This window comes from Malaclemys terrapin, chromosome 4 (assembly GCF_027887155.1).
Source record: "Malaclemys terrapin pileata isolate rMalTer1 chromosome 4, rMalTer1.hap1, whole genome shotgun sequence".
NCBI lineage: Eukaryota > Metazoa > Chordata > Testudines > Emydidae > Malaclemys > Malaclemys terrapin.
This window is the reverse complement of record NC_071508.1, coordinates 64,128,705-64,142,955: the sequence shown is the minus strand read 5'-3', so window position 1 is coordinate 64,142,955 and position 14,251 is coordinate 64,128,705.

Below are 14,251 nucleotides of genomic sequence, written 5' to 3'. Positions count from 1 at the left end.
GGAGGCAAACATGAGTGCAGGGATTAGAAGTACCTAGCATGGGGAGTAGTGAGAACAGCTAGTGAATATTGTATTACCCCAGTCTTCCCCTCTGTCCTCTATAATTAATACAAGGGTCGTAGAATTAAACCTGTTAAAAAATTAAATGCAGATAGGATAGAAAAAATAAATTCAATATTTTTAATGATGGTGGGGATGGCTTTGTATTATCAATAGAAGGCACTGCACAGCCATTGCTTCTATCTGATGTTTTTAGCCTACACTCACGCATCCTTAGCTCTATGGTGTTTTCATGCTGTGTACCCACATTTGTAAGACTCATTTTGCATTAGGGAGACATCAGATGGGTGCCTGAGATCACCCTGAAAGCAGAGAACAGGGCAGTGGTTCAGCCAAGGAACAGACCGAATACAAGAAAGGAATTCTAAGGATATTGTTTGGGCTCTAAGGATATTGGGTGTGATGACTAAAGTGAGATTATACTAGAAAGCACCTAACTTTGGAAAATACTTCTTCAAACATTGACTAGTAGGAGCTTTACCAGCTGTTCTTCTATTTTTATCTGAGTGAATCAAACCTGCAAAAGCCCTTGTGTTCACATATCAAGGATGTAGTTCAGGCCTGCTCAGTTTGGTATTTTTCTTCCTGAGTCAGTTTTGCCGATGCTTCCAATTATGATACAAATACTTGTAAATTACCATTTCCATTTTTCACCCACAAGGTGAAAAGGCACCTCAACAAACCCAAAACATATAGGGCCAGATCCCCAGCGGTGGTAAACAGGTATAACACCATTCACTTCTGTGAAGCTGCCTCAATTTGCACGAGCTGAAGATGTGGAACATGGCATTTAAAAGTTTATGGCTGGGCTTTATGTACCCATGACATAAAGAGAGAGCCTGCAACAAAACTAAAGAAACATTCTGCACAAGCCCTCTGCAAGAAAATTGTATCTGCCTGGTATAATGCCAAGCAAAACACTTAAAGGCCCAACATCTGGAATTCTTGTACAGAGTGGAATAATTAGTGTGTGGTCTATAGCATGTTGAAGAGTGTTAAATGAAAAATCCTAGTTGATAGAGTAATACTTACCAGGAGTTACTGCATTGTCTCAGATACCAGAGTATTTCCCTTAGTTAGAATAGAAAATACTGGTAGTTATGTTATCTCTTTTAACAGTAACAGTAACTACTGATGAGAAGTTCTACATTTAGAGTCTGGTCCATTGAAGTCAATGAATTGTAGTAAAGTGTGAAAGCATGATTATGGCTTCGGTTCTCGCCTTGCTCAGAACAATCTACTACAAATGTTTACTCTCAGTCCATTTCACTTGTTCTATAATATGATTTTTTGATTGTTTTTTTTCTATTTTTTCACATCCTACCACTTGCATATGGACGTCATATTCATAACAGCTGTGTTTCTGGCAAGCAGAGATGTTTTAATGGTGTCTAATTGTTTTCAACAGCTTGCTCTTTTTCTAAGAAAAACTGTGAGAAGTTTGGCTTGAGAATTAAAATGGGCTAATTACAGCCTGCTGCATCACTTTTTGCCTGTGTACTTTATCAGTACTTCAATTTTGATTAGCAAAAAGAATTTGCCTAATAAGCTGAAAGGGGTCATTGCACAAAAGTTGGGAAAACATGATTGTCAACACTGCAAAATTACTAACAGCTTCTTTAAAAACTAAGTTGAGCCTTTACTCAGTGCTCTGGGTATGGGTTGGCATGTGCACTGCCCCAGGAGGAATTGTTGTTCAGAGTCCAACTGCTCCCATTCCATCTTGCTTCTAGTGAGGGGAGGGGCAGAGAATGTGGGGATTGCTACAACCCTTTACTATGTATATGTCTCTAAAGGTAGGACTGATGAGGCCAACAAGGTGGGAGATCAGCACTATTCCTACATGATTCCATAGAATCTAGTAAGATAAGTATTCTGAGTGCAGACGACCACACAGCTGAATCTTTATGGATACAAATCCCAAGCTATAAGAATACAAATCTACAAGAAGGGCTATACTATCAGCCTCCAGATCAAGAAAATGGTATTGAAAACACGTTAGGAAAGATCAAAGAGGTAGAAAAGGCTAACAAAATGATAATGAAGGAATTCAGCTAATTGGATACAAACTGCCCAAATGATACTACAGGACAAAGTTCAGAGAAGCAATTTCACAATATTTTAAATGATTGCTTCTTGATAAGACTAGATTTAGAGTAGAAAGGTATAAAAAACTAACATAGCAGCATACTAAAATTACAAACTACAAAAGGAGATTTCAATAAAATTTGGAAACTAATCAAAGGCACTAAATTGAAACATAAAGGAACTAAAATGTAGAGCAGTGAAGAGGATGGAAATTTCACTTTTTGTGGAGGATTTAGTGAGTTCAACATTTGTCTTCATTCTGATCAAGAACAAAACCCCAAATTTTCAAAATTCTCTGTGAAAGAAAATTCCTCTTTTTTTCCAGATCAAGCAAAATGTTTCATATTGACAAAGTCAAAATATTTTGTTTTGACAAAACTGAAATGTCTCATTTTAATTTTACCTTTTACATTTTATATTATATGAAACTATTTCAAAATGAAAAGTCAAAATATTTCATTCTGGAAATGTCAAAATAGGATATTTCAACATTGTCTGAATTTTTTTTTTTTTTTCAAATGAAATTTTGGCAGAATCAACATAATTTTGCAAAGCATTTCAGCGCCAATGGAATTGAATACTTTAGAGGGAAATGGTTCCATTGAATTTTTTTCCAGTCAGCTCTACTAAAATCCTTAGATTTGGCATGAATACTGCTTAAGGAAATAATAATAGAGTCTCACAAAGCCTGTGATATGCTAAACAAAAAGAGAGCCTAGAAAGCCAGCAGTAAAGTATGACTAAATGGCATGGTTTAAGAGACTACTCAAGCTAAATCAGAGATCCTTCAAAATCTGGAAATCTAACCCTAGTGACGCCAATAACAAAGGTGCCTAAGTGATATGAGTATATTGTTACAGCAGAAAGGAAAAAAAGATGACATTTTAAGAGCAAATAGCTAATGTTCTAGAAACAAACAACTCTTCATATATCTATCGTGGGCAGAAAGCCTGTATGAGGTCTGTGGGTCAGCTGGGTCACTAGGGGTTAAAAGCAACAACTGAGGACATTTCTGAGAAGTTACGTAATTTCTTTGCATCAGTCTTCACCATAGAGCATGTTTGGGAGATACTGTGATGGGGGATAGCCCCTATGGTCAGAGCACTAGCTTATTCTCTCCCTTGTGGCTCCAGTCTGTGATGTGGCAGTAACACCTACTGACTTGAGTCCACAACTGGCAGAGTCACGCCTGACCTTGCCAGGATTTCCACCTTCAGCTGGGGGTAATCCACAGCTACTTCTGTGGTCATGTCGAAATAGGCCTTCTGGGCCTCCCCACACAGAAATGGAGCCAGGATGCCTGCCCTCTGGTCTTGGGGCCAGGCCTCCCGCAGTGCCATCCTCTCAAATGCAAGGAGATACGCTTCTATATCATCATCCGTTATCATCTTCTGTAAATAGTTGCTTGCCCATAGCGTCCAGGTCCCCTGGGGCCCGTGAGACAGCGTGGTCAGGGCTTTCAACTGGTTCACTACTTCATTCAGGGTGGCTCGATCTTGGGCCCCCTGGTTCATCAGCAATTGGTTTGTCTCCTGTTGGACACGTACTGACTCTTGCTGGGCCGCCATCTGTACTTTGGTAGCCTCTTGTTGGGGCGCAGTGGCCTGTATCAACGCCTTCACTACGTCCTCCATTTTTGTGTGTGTGTGTGTGTGTGTGTGTGTGTGTGTGTGTGTGTGAGTGTGTGTGATTTACCTTGCCCTGAGATGGCTTGCCACAGTGCCTCACTCACTATAACATCCCTCTCCTGACACCACGTGCAGCAAAGTACCTTCTTCTCCTCAGCAGGCTCAGTCCTTTTTAGCCTTGGAGACACAGGCTTGGGCAAAGCAAATCCTCATAGGTAGCACAGGGTCTGGCTATTCCTTCCCTCAGTCAGTCCCTTGTGCTTGTTTTTCTTCCCTTCTGGGGACAGAGTGTAGCCTTTCTTGCTGGAAGGGTTCAGAGCCTTGCTGCACCTAGTTTACTGGCTGCTTCTCTCACTCCCCTGCCCTTCCTCGCCGGGGAGGGTTTAAAGAGTTCTCAAGCAGTTGGAGCCAGCTGAACCTAATTAGTTCCCTGGTAACCCCTTTTCCGGCTGAACCTTATTTCCCCCTGGTTATCACTCCTCAGTGGTTTGGGAGAGGCCTTCTAATCCTCTGGGACTAATTACTATCTCCCCCTTTTGTAGCCATTTGTCCTGGGTTTGCCACAATGGATATCAACAATATCTAGAATTATAATAAAAAGCAACAGAGGGTCCTGTGGCACCTTTGAGACTAACAGAAGTACTGGGAGCATAAGCTTTCGTGGGTAAGAACCTCACTTCTTCAGATGCAAGTCAGAAGTGAGGTTCTTACCCACGAAAGCTTATGCTCCCAGTACTTCTGTTAGTCTCAAAGGTGCCACAGGACCCTCTGTTGCTTTTTACAGATTCAGACTAACACGGCTACCCCTCTGATACTAGAATTATAATAGTTAATGCTAAAAAAGTTTTGGAGGAGATCTAAAACTTCATGCTTGAGGGCTTAAAACAATCTCTAACTGTCAGGATTATTATTGGTGGTCCATCGCTGACTATAATGATGATATTGTCGCAACTCTCATATATAGCTATGCATATGACTCCGCAGTCCGAATCCCGATGCACAGAGTCGGCCGCACTGAGGACATGGGAAGTCCGTATCTATGATGTTTGATGACACAGCTCTGTGGCGCCTTTCACGTGCAACCTGGAGATAATTTCGCTGATCTTGTTCAAACTTGTCACATGCTGATCTTGTCAGAGACTGCCAGTTAATCCTGTTCTGAGCCATTTGCTCAAATTCTTTGGGATTGATGCCAGCCCACTGGAAACTTCTCTTCAGATTATCTTTGAAGCACTTATACGGATGACCCTTTTTTCTTTTACCCTGACTCAGCTCCCCATACGAGATCTGTTTTGGGGGACGGTGGTCTTCCATTCTGATAACATGCCTGGTCCACCTAAGTTGTGCTTTCAATAACATTTCCTCAATGCTGGTTGTGTTTGCTCTCTCAAGGACCTTAATATTGGTTACTCTGTCCTGCCAGAGAATGCGCATTACTGAGCAGAAGGAGCGCATGTGAAATTGCTTGAGCTGTTTAACACGACTTCTATAAAGAGTCCACGTCTCAGATCCAAACAGGAAAGATGTTAGAAACTCTGCACTGTATATCTTCAATTTGGTGGAGAGACGGATGCTGTGTTGCTTAAGAACTTTTGTTCAAAGTTGGCCAAGGGCCTGGCTGGCTTTACTAATTCTGGAGGAGATTTCTTTATCCAGGGATCCATCCCTTTAGATAGTACTGCCCAAATACTTGAACAGATACACATTTTCCAGCTGTGTGCCTTAGATGAAGATGGCTGGCCCTGGGGCATCAGAGTGAGGTGCTGGTTGTAACAAGACCTCTGTCTTCCCGAGACTGATGGTGAAGCTAAAGAGCTGGAATGTTTCAGAAAATCTATCAACGACGACCTGAAGGTCATCTTGTTTATGAGCCATCAAGGCACAGTCATCTGCAAACAGTGCATTGATGAGAAGCCTCTCCAGTGTTTTGGTCTTTGCATTGAGTTTTTGAAGATCAAAGAGGGATCCATTGAGTTGGTAGCAGATGTATATCCCCTGATCCAAGTCCCTTGTTGCATGGCTGAGAACACAAGTGAAGGGCAAGTTGAACAGCACTGGAGAAAGTACGCAGCCTTACTTCACTCCATTCAAGTTTTCAAATACATCAGAAAAGTCACCACTGGTGAGTACTTGCAGGGGTTGATCTGATGCAGGGCTGGCTCTAGGCACCAGCAAACTAAGCACGTGCTTGAGGCGGCACAATTACAGGAGCGGCACTCCGGGAGTGGCAGTTGCACTCTCGGAGGTTTTTTTTTTTGGGGTGGGGGAGGAGTCACTTCGGCAGTTGCACTCTCAGAGGTTTCGGGTTTTTTTGCTTGGGGTGGCAAAAAACCTAGAGCCAGCCCTGACCTGATGGAGTTCCGGTCAGAGTAGAACTGCTCCTTGCGTTCCTCTGTGCTGGTCAGTGTAGGTGCATAGGCACTGATAATAGTGACATGTGTAGAGGATTCAGGGGATATCGAAGTTTCATGAGCCGTTCATTCAGGCCAACAGGGAGGTCAGGAAGTTGTTTCAGGAGTAATGTTCTTATGGCAAATCCAACTCCATGGATCCTGTCTTCATCCTCTGCTTTTCCTTTCCAAAAGAAAGTGTAATTGCCTCCTAGCTCTCTGATGGAACCTTCTCTGGCCACTCTAGTCTCACTCAGTGCTGCAATATCAATATTGTAGCGGGCAAGTTCTCTGGAGACAAGAGCTGTTCTTCTCTCAGGCCTTCGTGCATTGCCTCCATCCATCAGGGTGCTGACATTCCATGCTCCTAGGGTGAGTCTTTTCTTCTTTATTGTTTTTCGACTGCTGTAGGATGATCTGCCAGCCGTGGTAGTCTGCCCAGATGTTATGGGGCAGGCAGTGTTTAGGGCACCTTTTCTAGACCCTTCCCCTAGAAAGTGTGAGCAGTGCTATCCTTAAAAGTGCTATTCAGTCGCCTAGGCTGCTGCCGAACTTCTCCACTGCCCTGGGGACAGAGCTGAATGGCCATTAGTCCCAACGCTGCCTACTTGCAGGATTGTGGCTACGACTGCCAGTGGTCATCTCCATCTGTCACTTCGCCATGCCCCCATCACCACAGACCTTGAATTAATGATATGATGATGATAGAGATGATGAGATTTGATAAGATGTTAATGGGATGAGAGTTGTGAGAAAATCTGTGCGGGAAATTTTTGAGTGAGAAAGCCGTTGCACAGGGGCAGTCCCACTCTCTTGGCTGCGGAAGCCAGATTCCAGTGGCACAAAGAATCGTTGCAGCTGGGGACTTCCTTAACTGCAGTGAGTGACCGGTACGTCTTTCGTGCCTTGTCATGCTCTCCGTACCCCACAGCACGTTGCTGACCCACCTTCATGGCTGTTGAAACACAAATTGATTTCCTGCACCCAGCCCAGTGGAACAGTTTTCTCATGCTAGAGAAAGGCAGTTTCCCTATATCACTGAAGGCAAAAGACCCTTTGGCTACCCTCACCTGGTTTGGCCTGCTCGTCGAAGCGGTTTTCCGGGGTGCACTGTCGCATGCAAACAACTATATGGAGCCACAGGTGAGAACTGGGTGTAGGTGGGGACCAAAGCAGATGAACTACTCCCAAAGGAGCACAATGTGTTCCTCCAACAGATGTACTACCCCTGCCTAGTCCCCTATACACCCCAACTGTTAGAAGTAGGACAAGACTTTCATAGGAGGCAGATTCTCCCACATCTGCCACCTGCAAGGTTTCTTTGTACTGTCACCAGTCTCAGACTGGATGGACCTTGAGTGTAATCCTGTATGGCAAGTCCTATGTCCTTATGTATAACATACTCCACCACTCGTCCTGACTCACCTCTGTTGGCCAGCATGTAGCAGTAGGAAAGAGCTAGGTCCCCATTCCTACACTGTCCACCATTTTTCACCTACCTGGGGTGAGAAATAGTACCAAGCATACATCCCCTGCTCATGGACACCATTCCAGGCATCCCTAAAATGCAAAATTCAGGGAAACATGTTTATGGAGGGAATTCTTACTTCCCCTTACTCCCATGCATGGCCATGTTAGAGTCAGTCACAAATTTGTTCAAACTGGGCCAGATTCAGCCCTCAGGAGTGTGTGTGTAACTTCCTTTGAAGGCACTGGACTAGATCTCACTGACTGAAGAAATAAGAAAAAGAAACAGGGATTACATTTGTACTGGCCTGCAGGTGTGGAAGGAGAATGAATGGGGCCTTTCAGCCATTTCATACAATCTGTGCAATAGTCAGAGTAGGGGCAGTGCACAGCTTGAGATTTGTGAAGAGAGGTCCCTGTTTTATTTAGTCAGAATTTGACCGCGTAAGAATTTCCATAGTACTTTGATATGAAATGTTAAAATGTGGTTAATAATATTTATTTACCTCACAAGTCTTGTAAATTGAATGTTTGTAAAGCCCCTTGAGATCTTCAGATGGATGGCAGTATACATGCAATCCATTATTTATTTATATTTTCATTATTTCCACAGAGGCTGTTTCTCCCGCCCATCTCCATCCCTGCGGAGAACTACAGCTAAAGCATAAATCACCTTCATATACATCTGAGTCACAATTTTAGTTAATGTCAGTAGCCCATTTGTCGGGGGAAGTGGGGTTAAATACATTTAGTGCTGCTTCATTTCTAGTAGCATAAACAATGTGAATCACTTTTCTTGAAGAACCCTAACCAGTTTTAAAAATTGAAAGAGACTGAAGAAATGGAAAGAATATCAGCTACAATGAGAAAGCAAGAAGAAAATGAGAGAGGTATTTGAATATATACCCTAGTCCATTAATTAAAAATGATGGTATAAGCCTTCAAAAGCATGCTTTGGAGAGCTATGTCTTGTATTTGCCAATCTTATTGTGCTCTTTATACAGTGTGCATTACCGTGTACCTCATGTGATGTTATACAAATGGGAAATGAACATTTCAAGAATATTGTTAAAAAAACGACAAAACCCTGAAGTCTTATTCTCTCTTGACCAATTTTAAGAGCAATAATTTATCTTCCTCACATTCCCAGTCTGTCCTCCTTGGAACAGTCATACACCAGCTTGTCAGATTCATAACAAACAGATGAACAAATGCTAGATTTGTCACCTATGAGACAGAATTCAGAGAGCAGACATCTGACCTATTTTTTGCTAAGCAGTGTTGTACAGCCCTTTAAAAAAATCAAGTAATTTCTCTCACCCTCAGTAAAATTACATTTCTATCACATGTTTAGAAAATCAGGGTGGGTTTTTTTTCAGTACCTCAAATGAAATGTGATATTGAAACCTGTCAGACACTTTACATTATACTGTGCCATTTAACTTGGCTGTGTTCATGACTCTCTGTGTACCACATTTAATTAGAAAGAAGGCTAAAAAAGACCACACACCTAGTTATTTTCAAGATAAATAGTAAGTTAGGCATCTCCTATCTCACTCTTTAAAAAAAAATTATTGATTTCCAATGGCAACAATATAGTGAAACAAACAAACATTTTTGTAGCTTTCCAAAAAAAAAAAAAAAGTGGGTTACACAAATCTATTAGCCAGAAAACTAAACTTCCATGTTTTGGCCTCCTTAGGGCTTCATCAGGAACAGTAATTATACTCAAAGCAACCATGAAACAGTAATACTTCCTGCTCTGATATTGTCATTTAACTTCATGTTGTGCTACCAATTATCACTTGTCACCATATTGTATAGTTACTGTGTCATGGGTTTGCTTCATGATATCAAAGCTTCCTTTCCAATATTCCTCTTTTTTTAAAGGAAAATATGCACTATTATCACTTCTTAAGGAACAATTACCTTTTATCTCAAACAAATCCCAGCACTGGTGTAAAGAAAATAAGAATTATGACTGATGTTCTTTGGGTGAGATGTAAACTAATGCCATGACAATCTGTGGGCATCAGGGAACCCATGGCATCTTTTTGTAAGGGCAGGAGCGCTAATCCTGATGTCCTTGCCAAATTCAAACTCAAATCTATTCTGCCTATCTAAATTCCTTCTGCAGGTTCACTTGGATACAGTATTCTTCTCTGCAGGTCTGCTCCTGCTTCCTGAAGTCAACGGCAGCAAGATTGGGCACATCATGTCCTAAACTGGCACATTCTGCCCCAGAGGTGGCTGCATCTGAAGTCAATGCTTACTGCAAGAGGCTGGGAGTGTCTTTGATGTGTCTGGGAGCAACCCAAACAAACCCCCACCTTGGATAGGGAAGAGATCTCAAGCAGGAGCCCCTGGAGCAGTGCTACACATGTTTGGGAAATGGAGGGGCTGTCTCTGCTTGCTAATGGTGCTGCGTAGCCATTTTAGGCTCTGTTTCAGTCTCACCCTTATCTAGTGAGCCTGATCTCTGATGATGATGGAGGTCTAGGCGGATTGCCTAATTTTGTTTGTGGTCTAGAAGGGCTTTTTCCCATAAGATAAAACTGGCAAACTCACGTGTGGGTTTCTTCATCTTCTGCCCGGCATCCCAGAACTTCCAGGTTTGGAGTTTAAATTACCTCATTGTAATTTTGATGGGTTCCAGTATCACTGGTGAGTTAAAAAGGTCCAATATGAGGTCCCTGTAACCCAAAGGGTGGTTAAGGCATGGGCCCGTAGCACAACAAAGGGGTACATCTCTATGTCACATGCATCATGTGGCTCCCCTACTCTTACTTCTCCTATCTCCTGTGTGGAGGAGGGAAGCAGGCTGGGATTCTGGCTTCCAACCAAGATCCCTGAATAGGCTTGAATGTGTAGAGAAGCCATTGCACTCATACCCACCTGCAGGTTTGTAGAAGCCAGGGTCATTGGTGCCCAGTTCAAATCTGAACTAGAACAACTCTGCTAGGTAATCTGGGGAGTGGTTAGTTATTAATTTTAATAAAGTTGTGGCATCTGCATTTAACCAAACTATGGGTACGAATGTGGACACAAGACCACAAATGGATATAAACTGGCCATCAGGAAATTTAGACTTGAAATTAGACAAAGGTTTCTAACCATCAGATGAGTGAAGTTCTGGAACAGCCTTTCAAGGGGAGCAGTGGGGGCAAAAGACATATCTGGCTTCAAGACTAAGCTTGATAAGTTTATGGAGGGGATGGTATGATGGGATAGCCTAATTTTGGCAATTAATTGATCTTTGACTATTAGAGGTAAATATGCCCAATGGCCTGTGATGGGATGTTAGATGGGGTGGGATCTGAGTTACTACAGAGAATTCTTTCCTGGGTGTCTGGCTGGTGGGTCTTACCCACATGCTCAGGGTTTAGCTGATCACCATATTTGGGGTCAGGAAGGAATTTTCCTCCAGGGCAGATTGGCAGAGGCCCGGGGGGGGTGGGAGGGGTGGTTGCCTTCCTCTGCAGCGTGGGGCACGGGTCACTTGCTGGAGGGGGTTATTACAGGAGTGGGTGGGTGAGATTCTGTGGTCTGCGTTGTGCAGAAGGTCAGACTAGACGATCATAATGGTCCTTCTGACCTTAAAGTCTATGGCTCTGACTCTACATGATTCATTGTTCCCAGCTCAGCATCAATTGTGCCATGTACCAAGGCTGAAGTTATTCCTATTCCTGAGCCTTTACCTCGGAAGCATTCTAAGGTTTCATTTGTGCTTTTGGACCCTCATATGAAAATGTGCTATTGTGTAGAAGAGCAAAATATTCTTTTATCACACCTAATATCTACAAATGAATAAGGTTAAGGACTAAAAAGGACATCTCCAAAGATTCATATCTCAGATACATGTGCATCACAAAAGGTTAATTTTAGGATAAGCACCTGAAAGTTCAAGTGAGGACAAAGATGATAACTCATTATCTGAATAATGATAAAGATGAGTTTGAGATGCTTTCAGTTTCTTCAGAAAATTCAATGGATAAAAACAAAACAAAAAAGCCAATTCAGATTTGTATTGCCTACCAAAAAAAAAAAATTTGGAATCAGCCACAAATTATTCCTAACAGATGGCTGAGATATATTAAGCTTGAAACTCTGTCATTTGCCACAATCTTAGATCTGTGTTTCCTTTGAAAACCAAGGTTCTGTACTGTGAAGAACTTCAGTAACATGTAAGAGAGGGTTGACCTACTTGACCTGCAAATGCCTATTCCAGGAAGCTAGAAATAGTTGGTACTGTCAGTTCCATCACAGGTCTTCTCTTATTTATTTCCATGTTTTTTTTCTCTGTCTATCCATGCGGGGTTTTTGCCGCCCCAAGTGGCAAAAAAAAAAAAAGCCGCGGTCGCGATCTGCGGCGGCAATTCAGTGGGTGGTCCTTCGCTCCGAGCGGGAGTGAGGGACCGTCCGCTGAATTGCCGCCGAATAGTTGGACGTGCCGCCCCTCTCCAGGGAGGCCGCAACAAGCACCTGCTTGGCAAGCTGGTGCCCGGAGCTGGCCCTGTATCCATGTCCCAGAAGGAAAGTGTATGAAACTCCTGTTAGTTATGTATGGTGAAATCAAACAACATTTCTTCTTCCACTTCACAACATTCATCTGTACACAATAAGAGTAAAATTAATTATCTTTGTATTTTCTCCTTCCCAGTCCTGAGATGAATATTGGCAACCACATGCTTGCTGTTGAGCTTTCATGGATACAGAAGCACTCTGTTCCTTCAAGTAGAAAATGAATTACCGGTATTTCCCAAATACAGTTATCTTTCCTCTTCATTTTAACTTGCTGTTATTCAAGCTATTGGGATCAAATAAAATGTACTATTTTTTAAATCCATGGAACTAGAGAGGTGCTGAATGATCTGTAAGAAATATGTGCACCTCCGAGTATCCCAGGAGCAGATATTTTCAAATGTTTTCATACCAATTCAATTACTTTTGCAAAGATTTAGGAGCTATATCATCCCATGAGATCTGCGGGGATAATGTGAATAACCAGCAGATAAGATGATTTATTTTGGCTTACAGTGGAAAAATGTGGCTTCTCTGTATGATTCTGTTTTAAATGGGGGGCACAGGAGAGTGTGTGTTTAGAGACGTAAGCAGGAGACCAAGTTAAAGAGTTCAGTATTTCATTCCAAACTCTTATACCTATGGTTCAGCATGCAGAAGTCACTTAGAAGCCAAACTGTAATATCCTTACGCAAACTGAATAGCACCTTTTAGCATAAAAATTCTCACTGAAGTCATTTGGGTTACTGGTGGAGTAAGGTACTACAGTGTTAGTAAAGGCATGACAATATGGCCCTTAACCTCTTAATTCCTCACTTTTCCCCTGTAAAACGGTATGGACATATATCTCAAGTGAGCAGAGACATTGGTTTGCTGAAATGTGTGAAGTGCTTTAGGATTCCCAGATGAAAGGGGTTTTATAATTGCAATGAATTATCAATATTGTTATTCTTTTTTTTAGTCTGAACACTATAGCCACATTAATTCCAGTGGACCTTCAAAAGATGGCTTTTATTGTCCAAAAGAGGCCATTGACGTCACCACATCTTTAAAGGTGTGTTGTTGGGGGTACTGATCCTTGTAGCAGTAGATATATGCCTGCAGGTTTTGCATCTGTTGTTCTAGCAGGGTCTGGTGCTGCTCTGAGTTGGTGAGTCCTGGTCTGTGAGGAGCTTGTTTCTGATGAGAAGCTTGGCAAGACTGTTTTAAGACCAGACAAGGGAGTACAGGAAAGATTTCTTTCAGAATGTGGTCCCTTCAAGTATGGGTTGTAAATGTTCAGTGATGCCCTGTATAGGTTCCAGTGTGGGATGGTAGGTGATAACTAGGGGTATGCTGGTGGGGCAAGGTTTTTTTCTGTATTGAAGCACATTCTCTTGGGATATTTGGGTGGCCCATTCCATGACGCAATCTACTTCCTCTGGTGAAGTATCCTTATTTTGTGAAGATAGTTTTAAGTGTGCTAATTGTGTATCCCAGACTCTTTTCTCAGAGCATACGCTGTGGTATCTCAGGGCCTGGCTGTAGATAACAGATTTCTTGGTGTGTCTGGAATGATTGCTGGATCTGTGAAGGTTTGTAGTGATCCACAGATTTCTTATGTGGATCACTGTAGGGATCCATTAGTGTCTGTAGGGATCCATTAGTGAAGGTAATTGTGGTGTCCAGGAAGTTAATGCTGCTGTGGGTGTATTCTAGAGAGTTTGATAGATTAGTGGTGGTTGTTGAAGTTGTGGAAATCTATGAGGGAGTTTAGGTTGTCTTTCCTGAGAATAAAAATATAATTGATGCATTTCAGGCATACCATTGGTTTTGTGATGCATTCGTCCAGAAATTCTCTCTCAAAGTGACCTATGAAGAGGTTGGTATACTGGAGAGCCATCCTAGTACCCATGGATGTTCCCATGGTTTGGAACAAGTGTTTATTTTAAATGTAAAATTGTTATGGGTGAGAATGAAACGGATGAGTTTATCAATGTGTTTGGGTGGATAACTGAGTGTTGTCCATTGTCTTGTAAATATTTGAGGCAGGCAGCAATACTGCTATTGTGATAGGTGCTGGTATAAATGGAGGTGACATCCATGGTGGCAAGGATG